The sequence below is a fragment of the Glossina fuscipes genome, unplaced genomic scaffold (genome assembly GCF_014805625.2).
Source record: "Glossina fuscipes isolate IAEA_lab_2018 unplaced genomic scaffold, Yale_Gfus_2 26, whole genome shotgun sequence".
Lineage (NCBI taxonomy): Eukaryota > Metazoa > Arthropoda > Insecta > Diptera > Glossinidae > Glossina > Glossina fuscipes.
In genome coordinates, this window is record NW_023998421.1 from 6,157,133 (window position 1) to 6,175,517 (window position 18,385).

Consider the following 18,385-nt stretch of genomic DNA (forward strand, 5'->3'; position numbering starts at 1 on the left):
AACTTTTTTTATATTGATGGCATGATTTGAGAGTAGAATTGTTAGTAATTACACCGAGCGTTTGCTAGCACAACTAAAAAACACTTTTTTGCAACGAATCATATCAAGCTTAGTCGTCACTTCAAATTTTCTATTATTTCTTATTCTTCTTCCTCTTTCATCTTAAAAATCTAAAAGAAATTTGTTCCGGCCCAATTGCCTACTGTATGGTCTAGTGGTCAAGACGTCCGGCACGTATCCGGAAGACCCAGGTTCGATTCCTAGTGCGGTAGGTCCCGGCCATAAATTATAATTCACCAATTTTTTGTGGCTTTGCGGGCGACATTTTCTGCAAAGGCTATTAAAAATTTTTTTTACTCATTGGTACACTAGTTGCTTCGAAGCTGCTAGAATATAAAGAAGAAAATTAAAAAAATTGAAAAAAATTTTTTCCTAAAAATTTCTACCTCTTATCCAAACGCAACGAAAAGACGAACTGCATTCAATTACTCCCAACGATAACCGAATGTCTTACTTGTTGCTTTCTCATTTCTCCATAACGTTAACCGATATCTGCAGAAAGAGTTAATGTTAATTTAAAAGCGTTTCCCGATAAACATTCGGCAGATTAAGATGATCATTAAATAGAAATGAAACTGGGAATGATTCGAAAGGAAATAGTTCTTCTGCTACGAAGTGTTAAAGTGCATGACGAATAACTTGATGCTAATTATGCGTTTGGTTGTAAAATTCTAAATTTGTTTTCGGTTTCTCCATCAATGCAGGTAAATTCGGCGAAAACAGGCGTGTTCTCGCAAGGAGTCTTCGAAGAAAGGGAACGATTTTTCATTACAATCTTTTTCAGAACATTATGTCATTTGAGAAAGACTTGTTTTGTTTGTTTCGACCCGAAATTCATGTCTCGGCGAAAAAATCGAATTGGCTCATACAAGTTTGAGCGCCATGAAGCCGTTACCTTCGCCGTGGTGTAATACTAATGTAACAAGTTTGATTGTGAAGATCTTTTCAAATCAATTTTTGCAAATTTTCAAACTCGACTGTGAAATTGAGAGGACTTTACGCATTAGTTCTATCCAGCATTTATAAAATATTGCAATTATTTTCTCTTCTTCTTCCATTGCAAAATTATGCAAGGGATTTGTTCAACTTTAAGCGTCTGCCGTGTGGTGCAGTAGTTAAGACGTCCGGCATCCGTAAGGCGCAGGTTCGATTCCTACTGCGGCAGACCGACCATAAATTGTACTTTACTGCCTATGTTGGCAGCTGATTTATAATGAAAGTTTTAGAAGAGCTATTTTCAGCTGCATCTAATCTTCTATAATATGAGAAAAATTTGAAAAAAATTTTTTCGTGCAAATTTTGAACTCTTACTCAAACGCTACGAAGCAACGAACTGCTTTCAATTATAACTCCAAGTGGGAAGGGACAATGTAATGTGTAATCTGCCGATGTCTACAGAAGAATTTATGTTAATTTAAAACCGTTTTCCGATAAAGATACGGCAGTGTGTAAATTCATTGAGATGGATTATTAAATAGAAATGAATTGAGAGCGAGAGAGAATTTAGAGATTGGAGAGGAAATTTTAACGTGCACGATAAATATCGAGATGTTAATTACGAATTTGACCGAAGAATTACAAATAGTGTTATCGTTTCCTCTGTCATTTCGAGTAAATTCAGCATTATTTGCGCAAAGAATCTTCGGGGAAAGAGTGGATGATGAAGAATTTCTGGATGGCTTGGAAGAGCAATAACGAACTAATTCATACTATTAATCGTTACACCCAATGCAGTCACAAATATATATTTTTATATGTATATATGTATATTGCGATATATATCTATACAAACATATATATATTCTTATATGTGTGTATGTAATTCGTATATGTTTTAAATACATTTTTAATGCAGTGCATATAAAAAAATAAATAAGCAAATAAAGAAAAAGATAATGTAATTTAATCCCAGTTTATACACTATAATTGTACATATGCCATGTGTTCATTTGCTTGTGCATGTATTTACTTAGTTACATAAACGGCTGTGAACTTTTACATAGAAAACAATTTTTTATACACACACACATATATATATATATATGTATATATGTATTACGATTAAACAAACAATTATTCGAGGCCATTATACTTACGTCCATCTAGTGGGTCTGTAGTTTTCCTGTGCTTTTTATTTCTATTTCTATTTTTTTTTTTTTTATATATATATATATAATTCTATTAAAATACAATTATGGATGCATGCATTGGATGTATTGGATTTAATCGAAGCCTTAAATATGCAATTGTATTGAAATAAAATATTACGCGAACTTCTACAGAGCTTTTTATTTAAATGAGCAAACTGCTCTTGAACAAATTTTTATTCGTTAAAAAAGTGAAAATATTCAAGTGATAGCTAAGCATCAGTTGCATCAGCTTTCCTGCGTGAAAATCGAGATAATATGAAACCGATTGCTTCAAAGGTCATCCTTTGGAGTGCACAAAGAAATTTTGGTTAATTATTTACCTATGAAACGAGTTTTACAATTAATGTACTCTTAAAGAAAATGTACTGTAAATACACTTTCTCTTAATAAACGAATGTATAGAAATTTATAAGAATAGTTCTAAATACTGTTTGAAAAACAATTGTAATTGGATTAATAACGGCACTCCGTTATCATCCGCATTCATAGAAGTTCCCATAGAAAACCTTATATGTTTCATATGTTTTAATTAAGCTTCTTTTGTCCCCCGATGACATTTGAGCTGTAAAAGCAAGCAAGTCTGATGATACGGAGAACAAGACTGCTTAGTAAACACTTTCCTTACAATAAGAGATTTAAAGGAAATTATTAATAAACATTTTCGGAATGCTTTTCTTTATATCGTTTTCAGCAAAGTTGCACATCTTTTCAGTTATGGCATTTTCCATATATTCTGTTAAATGCTTCGCATATTCGAAAAGTTAGTTTAATTAGTTTATATAGAACAGCTGCTAATTTTGCTTTTTCTCTGCAATTCTTCCTATGCCGAACACAACAATGGATCTTGACATTCATAGGTGTTCGAAATATGGCAATGAAGAAGCAATCAAGGCAAAGTACCTAATCCTTTTAATACCACTAGTCACATATTTTAGTATTTTCAATCATTTAACAGGGATTTGCTCTTGTATTGCCTGGTGTACTACCACCTATTCTGCTACAGCGCTAGCCGCCTTTAACCTTTCACTAACGATCGCTAGGAAGTCGCAGATCGTCAAGGAAGTCATTGATGTCAGAGTGACCACCTGATACCTAATACAATCAAGGAGAGTTGAATCGTTACCTTTGTGAGAATCAGAGTTCCCGGGGTCTTCGTAGTCCCACACTTAGTCTTAGTTTGTTTTCTTTATATACTTTGCTTTACCATCATTAGTTTACTTTTATATAACATTATCTTACGCCTTTCGTATATATGTATCCCTTATTATTAGTATTAATCTCGTAACGTGGGTGCCTATATTATACCCCTATATACATTACTCTATTTTTATATATATATATCAATTTGTTTACTCTCTCGGTCTCTGTAAATATACTTAGGTTAATAAATTACCAAGTTAATTGTGAATCTACAGATGGCCAGAGTGGTTATCAAATCTGAAAAGCGTATCAGCTGTGAGTATCAGTCGATGGGAAACGCTAAGCAAATCAATTAAGTTTAGAATAAACATCAAGCATAATTCCTCTTTCTCTCTAATTGAAGCCGTCGTGCTGGTTGGAGGTGTGTTTGGTAATCCGAAAGTATCCGCGTAAAGAATAAACATGAGGAGCCGTTTACGGCAGGGATTAATTGAAGACGAGGAGACCGAAATGTTCAACTGATACTCTAGACTGGAAAGCAGGACAAAGTTAAGGAGAACCTATAGTTATTCTCTAGAAAGTTGCACAAACTTATTGAACGTTTGTCCCTTATGTGTCATTGGGATTTACGTATTTAATCTTAGATCTCCTTTAGTTAATAAGACCGATTATGAATTTAATAAAGGTCATGGTTTTATACAGTTTTATGAATGCAATACACGCGTTTTGATAATTTATTGGATTAAAATAAAATCGGAAAGTAAGTTATATACTATTTCAACCAAATTTTGACTGCCTGGATGCCCCGACGAGTTAACCCCAGCACATAGCAACAAAAAAAAGCAAATTCCCACAATAGAGGAATTGTCCGTAATTTAAGTTTTAATTCAAGTTTTATATGTATTAACAAATCGACTTCAACAAATCGACTTCAACATCCAGCTAAGTTGAATATCCAGCCACTTTTTGTGTAGCGCATGAAGTCTGTAATAATCCTCTCTGTGTGTCTGAATATCGAACTAGTGACGTTATTATTTTCAGGGCTATTCTTAAGTGCCTCTTAAAGAGGATCAGTGTTTGGAAATTTTTGTGCCACGAACACGCCACGGATGATTACATCTAAAGTAAGTACACATGCTTCACCCTAGTAGTAATAAACGGGCGGACGAAGCCTACTTACTCAACGGACAGATCGTAGACCTTGGTACTCTAGTTTGTCTATGGCATCCTTTGGGCCATGATTTCTGTTAGGAGACCTCGACGATGTTATAAAGTGGTCGTAAAATTTCTACGTTTTTTGCAATTGTTGTCCGATAAAGTATCTCCGGGCAAATAACTATACACAGGCAGCTCTGACTTTCTTGGCAATTTGGTATTATGTAGAATCTTAGCTGACGTATAGGTGGTTAATAACATGTCCTACGGCACGTAGAATCCATTTCTTACAATTTACGTTATAGCAAACTACTGCGAATAAAATTTATTATTAGTTACCGATTTTTACACTGCAGCCTAAGGATTAACATATATGTTTCTACATTTTCCTAAAATGATTATTAAAAAGTATCCTTTTTCAAACGTCTTAATCGTTAATTAATTAATTAATTAATTTTTGAAAATGTATAAATTTTTTCCTCTCTTTTTAAAGACAATTGATTTAAACGACATTAACGTGTAGAAAATTAAATGTAGCATAACCGAATGGAACATTAAGCGGTAACAATCATAAATTTAAACAAGGAAATAATGAAAAGACGACAACAGTCAAATAAATCGTAACTAAATATTTGAAAATACTTGAAGCATAATAATTGTCATGATAAGAATGACACATTAATGAATAAATTATGGGAAAATGAAAATAAATCAATAAAGTGAAATAATTTAAGGGAGAAAAATCGGAAAAATGCAAAATCAAACAAAAAGTAAACATAAAAGTAAACGAAATCAATGCAAACAATATTTAGATAAACAAATTATCCGATAAAATGAATTGAATGACACTCAGGTATAAAAGGTCGTCTCTTTTAAAATTTGCCCTTATTAACCTTAAATTGTGTGATGACCTTTACGCATACATTGCGTATGCATGAAATAAATTAGACTTTGAATATTTTCAGTTTACATTGCGGAAGAAGAAGAAGAAGCAACAATGGTGTACGTAGATGCAAAGTCCAAAGATAAATGGAATGAGATGCTTATTAACATACATACATATATAAACGTATATATGTTTGTGCCTGTCGTTGCTAGTAGAAAATGCCTGTAATAATAATAGGCGTAGAATAAATGTAATAAATTATGATATCATGTACTTAAGTATACATCTCCGCATATGCGAAGACAAGCAATAGCATCTTTGTACGCTTTAGCCAGGGGTTTTGCATATAAATTATGATGATATGATGCTATTAGTTTGAAATGTCATTCTATTCGATTCGTTATAAATTACATTGCATAAGTGATACCGAAGCTATATGCATTTTAAGATACTCCTCTTAGTATATAATTACGCACACATCCACTGTCATACTCACCAAAGCGTAAACTTTTGCCTCTGAGCACGAGTCGTATAATTTCTATAAAATATTGACTTTTTGTTTTAGAAATTTTTAAGAATTCATTTTTCGTTACAAAGCGGAAAGTATACTAACTTAGTCATTTGATTTGTTACATATGAGTTCAAAAAACGGGAAATACAACAATAACTACTCAACCGTCTAACTGAAATCATAATAAAATTTAGTTAGGGGAAAAAGAATTATTAGCGTGCAGGCAAAGAGATGAGTTCGTCCGTGATTGCATTAGGTTTGGTCCATATATTAAATAAATACGTTATAGACGAGGATTCAAGTATCTTCTTCATTTAAGAAAACATAAACTGTGGGCTGAATAAATTAATTGAATTGAAACAACGCTTCACTAGGCGTGTCTTGTTAATGGTTCTTCCCATACTGTCCGCACAAAGAAATCCGTCTATCTTTCGAAATTCATCTAAAATGATATCTTTGTAGAAGTTATTGATGATTGCATTTACATACACATTTGTGGCTTTCTTATGAAAAAGAAAAAAATAATTGTTTAGGGAACCACTTTTAGTGCAATTTCTGCTTCTTAACTGCATTTTTCCTTTAGTATTACTACTGTTGAGGTTTTTCACTACCTTTTCTATGTACCATTGTCTTTCAATTGTTGTAAGACTGCTATGTATATGAGCAGATTCTTTGAACTTATTCTGTCAGAACTTACTCTTACTCCTCTCAGATTTATCGGACTTTTCCTGCTATTTAAGTCAAAATTTGAAACTCAAATAAATTGCTTCTTGATTGATAATACGGTTACACAAATTATATCTTATTTGCTGTGAATGAGTGATTGACAATTAATATATGGCGTCACGATATTTACCGTCACCCGCTGTCTTGTAGTTTTGGATTCAAGATTCAGAACAGATTGAGTCCATTTTTGCACTCAACCTTTTAAATGATACAGAGTTTATAGAACACTTGGCTTACCTTAGATCAAAATTTGTGTATTTCACTTTCTTTATTGGTATCTCTAGCTATTAAAATGGCACAGATGAAATTTGTAGTTAAGAGCTTATTAGCTGACAGTGACTCAGTATTGAACCATTTTATTTGCTTTTGTTGACAAGTTACACGCCTATATATATACATACATACTGAAATTTGGCACAGTGCTATCAATTTACAAAAAAAAATATTTCTGAAATTCGATTTGAATATTGGTCTTACGTTTTGAACACAGTAATATTTAGGGCTCTTATATTTAGATATATACTCAGGACTAACTTTTTTTCTTAGAATCCAACATTCCAACAAAAGGTACAACGTTGAAATATCGCAGCAGTCAAATCAATCAATACGAGCCGTGTTCTTCTTTGTGTATATTGTTTATTGCGCTATATATCCTAAACATATCTGGTTTCTCCAGTGTGGTTTAGGCCCCTAGGTTCTAGGGATTATCTTACTCTCTGAAGGGAGCCGATTACGCAAAATTAACCCGTGTGTCATCGGGCACCAAGGGGTTAACTCGATAAGGTAGTGTACCCACGTTAAGCCAACAAAGGCATTTGCATCGTAATATTCGATAATATATAAGTCGTGGATATATAAATAAACATTTACATAGCTAATGGCCATGTGCTGTGATATCTTACAAATATGTGAATTTATAGTCGTCTTGTTTTACTAATTGATGATCGGTTTTCGGTTATTAAATCAAATCACACTGAGCGGCGGGATAACAATATGTTTTTCCTGGGTCAGAAGTTTTTATAGGATTATAAGGCAAACCACAAAGAAAAATTATTTTATTTTTAAGAGTTGACATCAATAAGTGTATATTTTTAAAATACTATAGCATTTTGGAAAAAGTTTTGTAATCGATATTAGCGATTTTGCTTTAATAATTATGTAATGCATCTATCTTTAAAGTGAGTCATGCTGCCTGCCGAGTGCTCATTCTTTGAACTAATGACGTAAATGTAACAATTGTTCATCTTTCCTATTCTTAACTTATTGCTTTCTATCACAATATGTATCCACCTACTTTTTTTCTTTTCCTCTTCTTCTTTAATTTTTCTTTAACCCTAAAGACTTAAGCAGCACGTGCCATACGTCCTAATGCTTGTTTCACTACGAAAGGCAAGTAAAAAGATCCTTCTTTCAAATAAATTTATTAGGTTGGCAAGAAGGCATTTCATGCAAGGAGAGCTATGCGATTGCTTTAATAGATTTCTAAGAGTATTAGGATTCTTTTTGTAAACATCGATCGATGGCTTTAACTTAGGCGTAATTCATTTTTCAACTCTCAATTAGGAAAAATCTTTCGCAAAATATAGATTTCTTTTTATTTTTAGAAATCTTGATTTGAAACTTAAGAGGAGATATGGGTGGGAATTTTTTATTCTTCCTCCTAAAGTACAATTAACTAAAAATTATCGAAGACTTTGAGGAAGAAAGGATTCATGGCAAGTGACCATTGAACTAAAATATCTTCGACGCGTGAGAGATCGGTATAATTGATGAAAATAATTTCACCGGAACGAAGCAATAGCTCCGTTAAGCCTCTTATATGCAATTAAACTTATAGCCGAATCCTGAGCAAAGTCATCACAAGTTTTAAGACAGTGGTTTCGGTGTGCTTTGAGGGACTTAGAAATCCGGTTTTAGAATAAAACTGACATCGAAGTGTTTTGTTATGCTTATTCCCTCGGGAAAGCAAAATTCAATACATGATTCAAACCATCATAACAAAAATACACATAGTTGCCTTTTATGACTAGTGACTAATCACAACGCCAGAGCATCATTCTATCTAACCTGCCTTCAAACGGGTAATAAAATGTTAAATGAAAGTTCATTATTCTCAGTGGTTATTGTGTAATGACAGAAGGAAACAACACATCCGGACGTGGTTACGTTCAATGGTAAATGAAAGCGGATCCTACTCAATAGTCTAATTCGCAAAAGTTCGAAGTGTTCACATGCTGACGGAATGAAAGAATGTCTGCGATGTATATTTTAGACGCTGCTACATATAGTTTGCTATCAACCAAATCAAGGAACGACAACTAAAAGTAGATCGTATTCATTATCATGAGGTGAACAAGGCGTACGCATGATATACATGGAAAATTGAACAATAAGGAGTTCCTTTTGAATCATCAATCATTCCATAAGCAAAATAAGAGTAAGTGAAATTAAAACACGTATGGTTCACATTTCCGATATCAATAAGAAACTAAGTTCGATTCCCTCGCCTCTCATAAAATGCCGGAAACTATTACAGCTCGATTGGGAAGCAACAGTTTCGATCCAAGTTCATGAGGATTTTTTGAACTTCGCATAATCGCTTCGTTCCCCTAAGGATGGTGTTTTAAAATCTTAATTGAAGCAATTTGTTGTTGTTCAGATCGAAAAATTGTCTTAGCATGGAATAATAGGTTCGAAGTGCACAGAATACGACGTCAAACACCATTGTTCCCTTAATGCGAAATAGAAAAATTTAGCTAAACTCTAAAGAGAAAAAAAAAAACCGACGGTAACTTTCTGTCCACCTTTTATTTCCTTTAATGCTGGTAAGATAAAAATATAATGAAAAATATTATTCCAGATGATGTAAGATTAAATTTAGAATAATGCTGTTGACGTATCAAGAACATGTCAATATTTAACATTTAACATTTGACTGGTTGAAATTTTTGGTTTAACGGGTGGTTTTTGGGTCATTTCACTCAACTCTATTTTAATGAAGGCTCATAAAAATATCAAATTTCATAAAGTTTCTCGTTTTAGAAAAATGTATACAAAGTACTTGAATTAATTGTCGCACATGTAAGGTATCTAAGCGCATAAATTTTTCATTTGAAATTATTGCTCTTGCACCCGAACGGGGAAAAACTATTTTTATCATATGACCATATGTCAATTTTAAACAATAGTTTCCATAGGTTATTATTATTATTGTTGTTTTTGAAAAATGTGTTATATTTCAATTTTCACAATACTCGGAGATGAGACGGACGATGGACGACACATTTTGAATTATTTACTTTATTTTTCACCCGCGTTTACTAACTAACAGCAGGAATATTTTGTACGGCATTTGACCTTAGGTCAGTCAGAGAATGTAGCCAACCTCCCCTTCATTAAGCAGTCCAATGCCTAAAGGCATTTAGCTAGGCCTACGCATGGTGGTGGCGACCTCTCACATTTTCGCATTTATTGTTATTGTTATTGCTTGTCGAAGAGAACATTGTGTTAAAATCTATCATTATTGTCTTTGTCTCTGTTTTTATACAAAAGTTTTATTTGTTGAATTTTTACGCATTTTTATGGTTTTATTTTTCAAAACACGACACGCGCTTGTGTTTTTCATTTAAAATGTCCTTCCGTTCTGCCATGGTATCTAAATGATCAATTTTCAGTTAGTATGTGTGTGTGTGTGTGCGTGTGTGCGCTCGTGTAAAATAATAATCGCATATTGATTTTAAAACATTTCAGCAAATCCTCCCTCATTTTTAGTATTACTATTTAAGTATCCGTTTATAACCTCCTTTTAATGGTCTCTGTATTCTAAAGATATCCTTCTCTTTAGCACACATTAAACGTATTATATGCGTTACAGAAAGCATTTCAATAACAAAAAAAAAGAAAAACAAATCAAATAATATCCCTTAACACATGTGAAAACTCCATTTATGACGAATGATAAGTTTTGTTAAATTTAAAATACAATAATAAATGCCGTCAACAGATTTATTGCTTCATTTTTGACAAAAACCATATGAACCGAACGTTAATGCCATAAATAGAAAGATATAAATAAATGTAAGCGAATATCACTTTATGAAGTTTAGAAATAAACGAAACGATAGATTTTATGTTATGATATGACAAAAACTAACGACGGGTTAAGAAATTTAATTAAAGTAAGAATATATATATTTTGTATATTATTGAGCGCTGGATATGTGCGAAAGTATGTCATCAACATAAGCAATTGTGTACCTTAACTTATCGACGCCCTCAGCCATGCATATGCGCTGTTTTTCATGACGCCTGGCTTGCGAGTCTAGCGCGCTACTACTCACCTAAAGTCTGTTTTGAAATGCGTGTTGTTGTCATTTTTCCAATCATTATGTAAACTTCTACGCATTAGAAAATAATTTTGCTAACCTTTATGCAGGCTTCTGTGCATTAGAAAACAAATAAGAAAATTAGCGCACAAAAGTTTGGCGAAAGAAACGGAATAGACATCTTTTCTTACTCACTCACATCGGCGGCTAAAAAACAAAAGTAGCTATGTACGATTTCTGTTTTGATTTCAAGATCGTTGGCGACAGATACTGAAAGAAATGAGCTACTTTCCTATCAGCGACCAGTCATGATACATCAGTTTAGTGTATAATATAATTAAAAAAAAAAATAAAAATAATATTTGACATAACTAGAGCTGTACATACATTTCATTCGATTGCAATGGTACCTGTGTCCGTTCTATATCTTACTTAATGACTGTGGAATTTTTCTCTTAAAAATCATAAAATTTGAAATTTCTCGTAGTGAATAAAATAAAAAACTTTATAATCTCCGATGTGTTGATTATATGGCTTTTACTCTAATTTTGAACACAGAATATAAATGAGCTTCGAATGGAAGCAAATGTGCACAAAACTTTTTTGTTAACTCGTAGAATGTGTGTCACTTGGTATTATTATGAAAATAAACGTTATTTAAAGCGTGTGAAATTTTGACATGTAAATTTTTTATAACCATCGCCGAAGAATATTCGTTTTGTCGTTACGTTTGTCATTCACCGTAAAGTAAATATGTCAGATTAAAAATCTGACGCAATTTAAACGTGTCCCTGTGGCCAGTTGGTTTTGCATTCATTCCACTAATACGCTCCTCCGTCCGTCCTATTAGTCTATCCGTCCGTCTATCAATGAGCTCAATTACGACTGCCTATCAATTAACTCAATTATGCTTTCGTCCTCGTGCTCATTATTCAACGGTTTGTCTTTCTGTAGGTTAGTCCATACTCTTGTTTCTTCTTTCTGCAGCTCTAATTAAAATTTTGACGGACAAGTTAAGCAATAATAGTAATACTATGAAAGCCACTTGGAGGCATCTTTCTCCATCTGCCAAGACGATTATTTTCGACAATAAATTCGAGGCTGTAGCAAACATCACTGTACAGTTTCGTATAAACATATTTTGGGGCATTTTCCATAGATTAACTGCAATAATGATCCTGATAGGTCATATATAGAATTAGAAACTTTTCGATTACTATTTGCTTAAGGTAGCGAGTACGCATTCGCGTATGGATGCATAAAGCTTTGTCGTTTCTTTTCTGTTTGGTTTTTTCGAGAACAACTAAAGAGACACTTTTTTTTTTTTATAACCATGACGTGGGAACTGAATAATCTATTGAAGAGGGGGAAAAAAAAAACAATACGAAAATTTTAATTGTAAATCTTTGAAATACGATATCACCAAAAAAAAAAAAAAAAAGAAAAAAGAGAAAAAAACTATTGTTTATTAACCAATAATAAAGTAATATAAAAAAAATGTTTGCACATTGGTTAGCCAAAGTGGACAGGAAAAAAAAACCAGAGATACATATTTAATGTATGAAACGGCAGTAAAAAAATCGCACTTTTGTTTAACAATAGTGTTGAAAAAGTGGCCACAAACAATGATAACAACTACAACAGCATTATGAAATGAATGTTGTACAACACTTGGTCAACATTGTGGCCATAAAAGCGTAAGAAAAGCTTATGAACAAAGCAAAACAAAACTATATATCCTGTCATCATCATCAAAACAACAAAAATATAGGGCGTTTTATATCTGTAATAATAATACAAACGAACAGCAAGCCCTAGTAGCTAACAAGTAGGCGTAACCCTAACCAAACATGATAATGTAAACACTTATGCAAACAGTAACATATGCAAGCACGTGTAAATATTGTTCGGAAAAAATAATGCTCATGTTTAAAAAACCAAAAACAAAAAAAAAAAAATTGAATTGTAGTTGTGCAAACGCAAACACAACAACATGGCGAACAAGCACTACAAAATTACCACAAAATCAATTGACAATTGATGCCGCAGTGCAAAATTGCGGTAGTGTAAGTGCGGGTAATGCAATTATTAAAACAGAGCATTTTTTTTCTCTACTCTTCTTTTTTTATTTTTACTTTTAATTTTTTCCCCATTTTTTCTCTTTGTTTTTTTTTAATTTAAGCAGAAACTATACACATTGTAAAAATATTTGTTTGGCTTAATTAAGTCATATGTACAAATGTATGAATGAATGTACTTGAAAATATCAAATGATGGAGAGAGGGAGAGAGAGTGCAAAAAAAAAATGCGAAAAAAAAAAAAAATAAATAAATAAAAACGCATATGCTTTAAATATTACAGGGACATTTTTGGTTAACTGAAAGGTGTTAAATTACCGACCTATCGTTTGTAAAATGATTTTTAAAAACATTTTTTTCCTCTTTTTTTTTACATAAACACAGATAGCGACTATGTAATTTTTTTGATAACCAGCACAGATTTGCAAAAAACCTGTAATCTATGAAAACATTTAACGGAAGTTCGCTACAATGTAGGTATTTTTGATCAACTAGAATATAATGAATTGAACGTGGGAGGGATTTGTTTCTATATTGAAAATAGATCCAATAATACAATTATTATTAACCCTGTGCACTCTTATGTCGACTATATGTCGACATTGTATATCTTACATCAACTCCGACAATGTCGACTTATAGTCAACTTTTTAATCACAAAAATTTGGAAGGCAAAGCATTAATTATTATTATGAAGTATTTTTGTTAATTATTGTGTTATTAATTATAACTAATTTTTTTTTACATAATTTAAATATATTACCCTTTCTCGCCGCCGTCAGTATAAGTTCAAATATCGTGCAATGGCTTTTTTAATTTTAAAATTGAATCGAATGTTTTTTGGGTAACAATATTTTTATACCTCACACCAGCTGCAGCGAAGGGGAACGTATGAACAGTTATATATAATAATTTTGAACCCATTCAATTTTGAATGCTTCAATTTGGTACACTAAGATATAATATGAACCAAGAAATTGGATTGTATAGAATCATTTTTACGACTATTACATACATAATGCCTTGTCTTGAAGAAGACATTTACAAAAAAAATAAAACAGTCAGTGGTCATTGGTAAATGTGAAAAGTTTCGATTGGACGGAACTATTTTTGAATCACCTCTTACCGATTTGACATATAAACATATTAAAGACTACATTTAAATCAGAAGGATTCATTTTTCGGCCACTTTTCATGTAGGAGTTTCGATCAAGAATAAACCTGTACATGGAAACAAGATAAAACAGATTCCTCTTCTTAATCGCATAAAAGTCCTCTATTGTTTAACGTCACCAATGTTATTAGATTTGTGCTGTTACCTTGTATCGATTGTGTGGACTCTTCGGACTGGTTATACCTACGTACCTTTAAGATCCTTCAATTGCCGTACTTTCGCAATGTGGTCATTAGTTAATAGTGTTTTCTTCTTCTTTTGTACTATAGGCAACAAGGGGCGTAAAACGGTAACAGTCGAAAGACAACGCTTTGTTCTACCCTTCATACTTTTTTTTCTTTAACCTTTATGTAGATATCTTTGTTAAATATTTTTCTACTAATTTGTAATGTTTCATGTGCCGTATAATATTAAGAAAATATCGGATAACTGTACAATAACACGCAAATTATAATATTTTAATTCATTTTAAATATATATATATATATATATAAATATGAGACGCTTAACCGCACACATTAGATGCTGATAGTTAGTATTTCTTAAAACAGTGCATAAGGCTGAAGAAGCTTCTCGACAGATCACTAAGGAAGGAGGTACGCTATAAGATTTTCAAAGACCTCCATTATTTATTTGCACAAATTATAAATTGTCGTGTTAGAGTGATTATAAGTAATAGAGTTGAATAGTCCGACACCTACACTAGGGAAGATCGAGTATAAGGCACTAGAGGTGGTATCTATTTCTGTTTGATTTTGTCGCCGAGTTTGTGTCGTCATCAAATGCCCAGTGTTTTTCCTGTGATAAAGATAAATATAATTTGAATAATTTCATCCGAACAAAATAAAAAATTGTATACATTTTTAAAAAAATTTCTGAGGATAATTTTACTAAGAATTTGTAAAAAATTTACTTCAGGCAAACTTTTGAAATATTAAAGACAGATTGCTCAAAATGAGCATAAATCACAAGAAAAAACTTTATACATAAATATTGATACAACTAGACAAGAAAACATTGGACAATGTTAAACTCACTCACGTACACCCACCTTTAACATTAACACGATAACGTCAATCTTCATGTCCCAGTGTATAAATTTCATAGAACTGCAAAAAAGTTTGCTTTGAAGAGAACTTTGGATACCCAGCAATCAAAGTGGAAACTGATTTAGTTTTGGCCATACATCCTTAACCAAGTGGAATAAGTACAGGCTTTGATCGCGAGATAATTTCCGTAGGCTGCGACCACTCTCTGCCTCTTACCATTATTGTGGTAAGTGTACGAGAAGCATCCACGGATGTTATAATAAAAGAAGTAATAATTAAAAAAAAGAAGTTCATAAGTTATTGAGGAAAACAAAGTTAAAGTTAAAATCTGTAACTCAACTTCAGACCTCTTGTATAGAAATCAGTTCGAGTATAATGAACAACTTTTAATTCCCAAAATGTTGGTGATCTTAAAAATAATTAATGATGACTAGACAGGCGAACGTAAGTACTTCATATTATTGATTGCCTATCGCTTTAGTGAAGAACAGATTGAATTCGGAAGACAACGTATTCCAGTATAATTTTCTTTTCTTTTTAGTTGTGTTGATATCTATAGATAACACATGCAAGAGGGAGAGAGAGGAAGCCATGTCCTGGAAATTTCCAAAAAACTCTTTCTAATCCACCTTCACTATCTTGGATGCTTAATATCTGACTGTTGCAAACGAAATAATAACGTTATATGTCCTCCCCCTTTTTTAGGGTGGAGGATATAAAAGATTGTTTATGAACACAAAACATTTACTAGACTCTATTAATCATCATCTTTTCGGTTTATTAGCTTACCAAAGAATTAATGAAGAAACGCTTGTGTTCTTGTTTGTGTATTTTATTCCCCTTTTGTTCATTCAAATTCTTGATATTCATGTAAAAATATATGTACGCATATTTGTTATGTTTTGTAAAAATAATTTGTTGTTGGAGTTGTTTGTTTATTAAGTATCAGTCATCACCAACTCTGTTGTTATCCACGAACTGCCGATCATATTAGCTTTTCACCGCTCGACCCGAACCGATCGATTAGCGCATTCAACTAGTGTCTTCATAAGAAGCTACCGTAGAAAACATTAAAAAATCATCAACGTCAAGAGGAAACATGCTGCGCCTTTGTAATTGAATGATTTTACTCTTGACGTGTAAGTGTGAAAGATTTGTAGCTGATACATAATCATAAAAAAACATTTACATTTGTTGTTGTTGAATTCTTCTGTTCCAAGAAGACTTTTTGAATTCATAACTATTGTGCATACAAATGGGGCCTAATTAAAATTTTTTCTTATTTCTACGATGGAATAATGCATAAAATCTTGTAAATATGTCAGATGGTACGTTAAGTTCTTCATACTGTGTTTTACTTATCGAAAACTTCTAAGGAAAAAAATGACAAAATATTAGTATGAAAATACATAGATATTAGATGAGCTTCTACAACATCCACTGTGAGACGTGTTGCATCCTTGATCGCAAAACTATTACACATGCATCTTACAAATCAAAATAAGAAAAAAAAAAGAAACACAGAGTAGTTTTGACACTAAACCTCGCTTAAGTTCTTGGAATTCTAGAAGGTAATGTGGTTAATGTTTTTGCAACCAATTCTAGCTGCAATCGGTCTAACACCAATCTTAAATCTATTGACCTGCCCCCTGACAAAAGTTCATTAAAAACGAATTATTTCAAATCAGTCAAACACATTCCGCAGTAATAATCTATTTAAAGTTGTTTTTTTTTTTTATATCAAATTTGATGACATATTTATACCAACGTTATCAGTACACACGATTCGTTCGTACATTCGAATGTTTTCGCTGCTGCAAAGTACAAACTATAACAACAGTTTGAAGAGAAAATCAATAAACACTTACTTAAAAAAAGTAATGTTTAGCTGAGATTAATTTCTTTTAGCCACACGACTAGTCTGCATATAATACTCGTTTGCGAATAAAGTTAACTTTCGCTTAATATGCATCTTATGACAGCGTACATTCATTTTACCATAATTATTTAGTGCCTCGCAAAAGAAATACGCAAAAGAAATCATTTGTTTTCTTTTAAGATGATTCTTCTAACTCTTTAAAGCCCTTTTGATAAGCATGCCTTAGTTTAGCTTTTTCTCATAGCAGGCTCCAATACAATAAAACTTCAATAAATGAAGTTCAAGCTCAAATTTAAAGTTTTACTGGTTCGTCTCTAAGCTTTTTGCCCTTTCTCGATGAAAAAAAAAAAGAGGTTATGGTTTTTTCTTTAGACAAACTCTTGCGGCTGTAGTCGCGATTTCCGTCGACAGATAAACTTGCCTATGCGATTAAATGAATTCCGCTATTCATCTATACAATTAGGATTTTTCGATTTTTCAGTTATTGTTGAGACAATCTATGGTGAAATTGAATTTTTGACTTAAGATAAAACACATAATATGAAAAGCTTTATTAATATATCGACAGAAACACGGAAAAATATAAGAACATGCAGATGGCTAGATTGTTTTCGAAAATTACGGTAATCAACAATCCATATATGCAAATACGGATATATCATCAGAATATTTTATAATATATATATATTTAAAACTTAAAAAAGTGTTTTTAATATAATTATAAATTTTTAATCTGCTTATAATGTTTATTGTTCACGATTCTTGTAAGCCTTCGATAGCTCAGTTGGTAGAGCGGTGGACTGTAGAATTGAGTGAAATGAAATAGTAATCCATAGGTCGCTGGTTCAAATCCGGCTCGAAGGAAAGTTTTTTTTCAAATTTTTTTGACGTTTTTAAAAATATAGTGCATCGAGAAATAAAATTTACAAAACGCAATAGACGCAATGCAATGTAAACACATACGTAGTCACATTTAATATAAAGGAATTTGCTTTGTTCTTACCACGTATATGTTAAGTGTCGTTATCCGTAATAAATGTGAATAAAGCTTACAATAGCTATTAACTTTTCGAGTTACAAACATTGATTAACATATTTATAGACTATTTATTATAAATAGATTTTATTACTTTCTCTTGATCACATAGTTCAACTTTCAACATAGTTTTTGTCAAGTGAACACGATTGCGATTTTACCTTTTGCTGCCCTGTGCTACATTCTCCACAAGTTATTACATATCGTACGCTCTTT

General features: G+C 32.2%; 2 non-coding genes across 2 annotated transcripts; both read left to right on the plus strand.

Moving 5' to 3' along the window:
* Positions 1 to 200: 200 nt before the first annotated feature.
* On the plus strand, positions 201 to 272 carry Trnat-cgu. Its single transcript has one exon. It is a non-coding gene; the product is annotated as a tRNA-Thr (tRNA).
* A 17,630-nt stretch (positions 273 to 17,902) lies between these two features.
* Positions 17,903 to 17,997, plus strand: Trnay-gua. Its single transcript has 2 exons — positions 17,903 to 17,939; positions 17,962 to 17,997. It is a non-coding gene; the product is annotated as a tRNA-Tyr (tRNA).
* Positions 17,998 to 18,385: the final 388 nt, after the last annotated feature.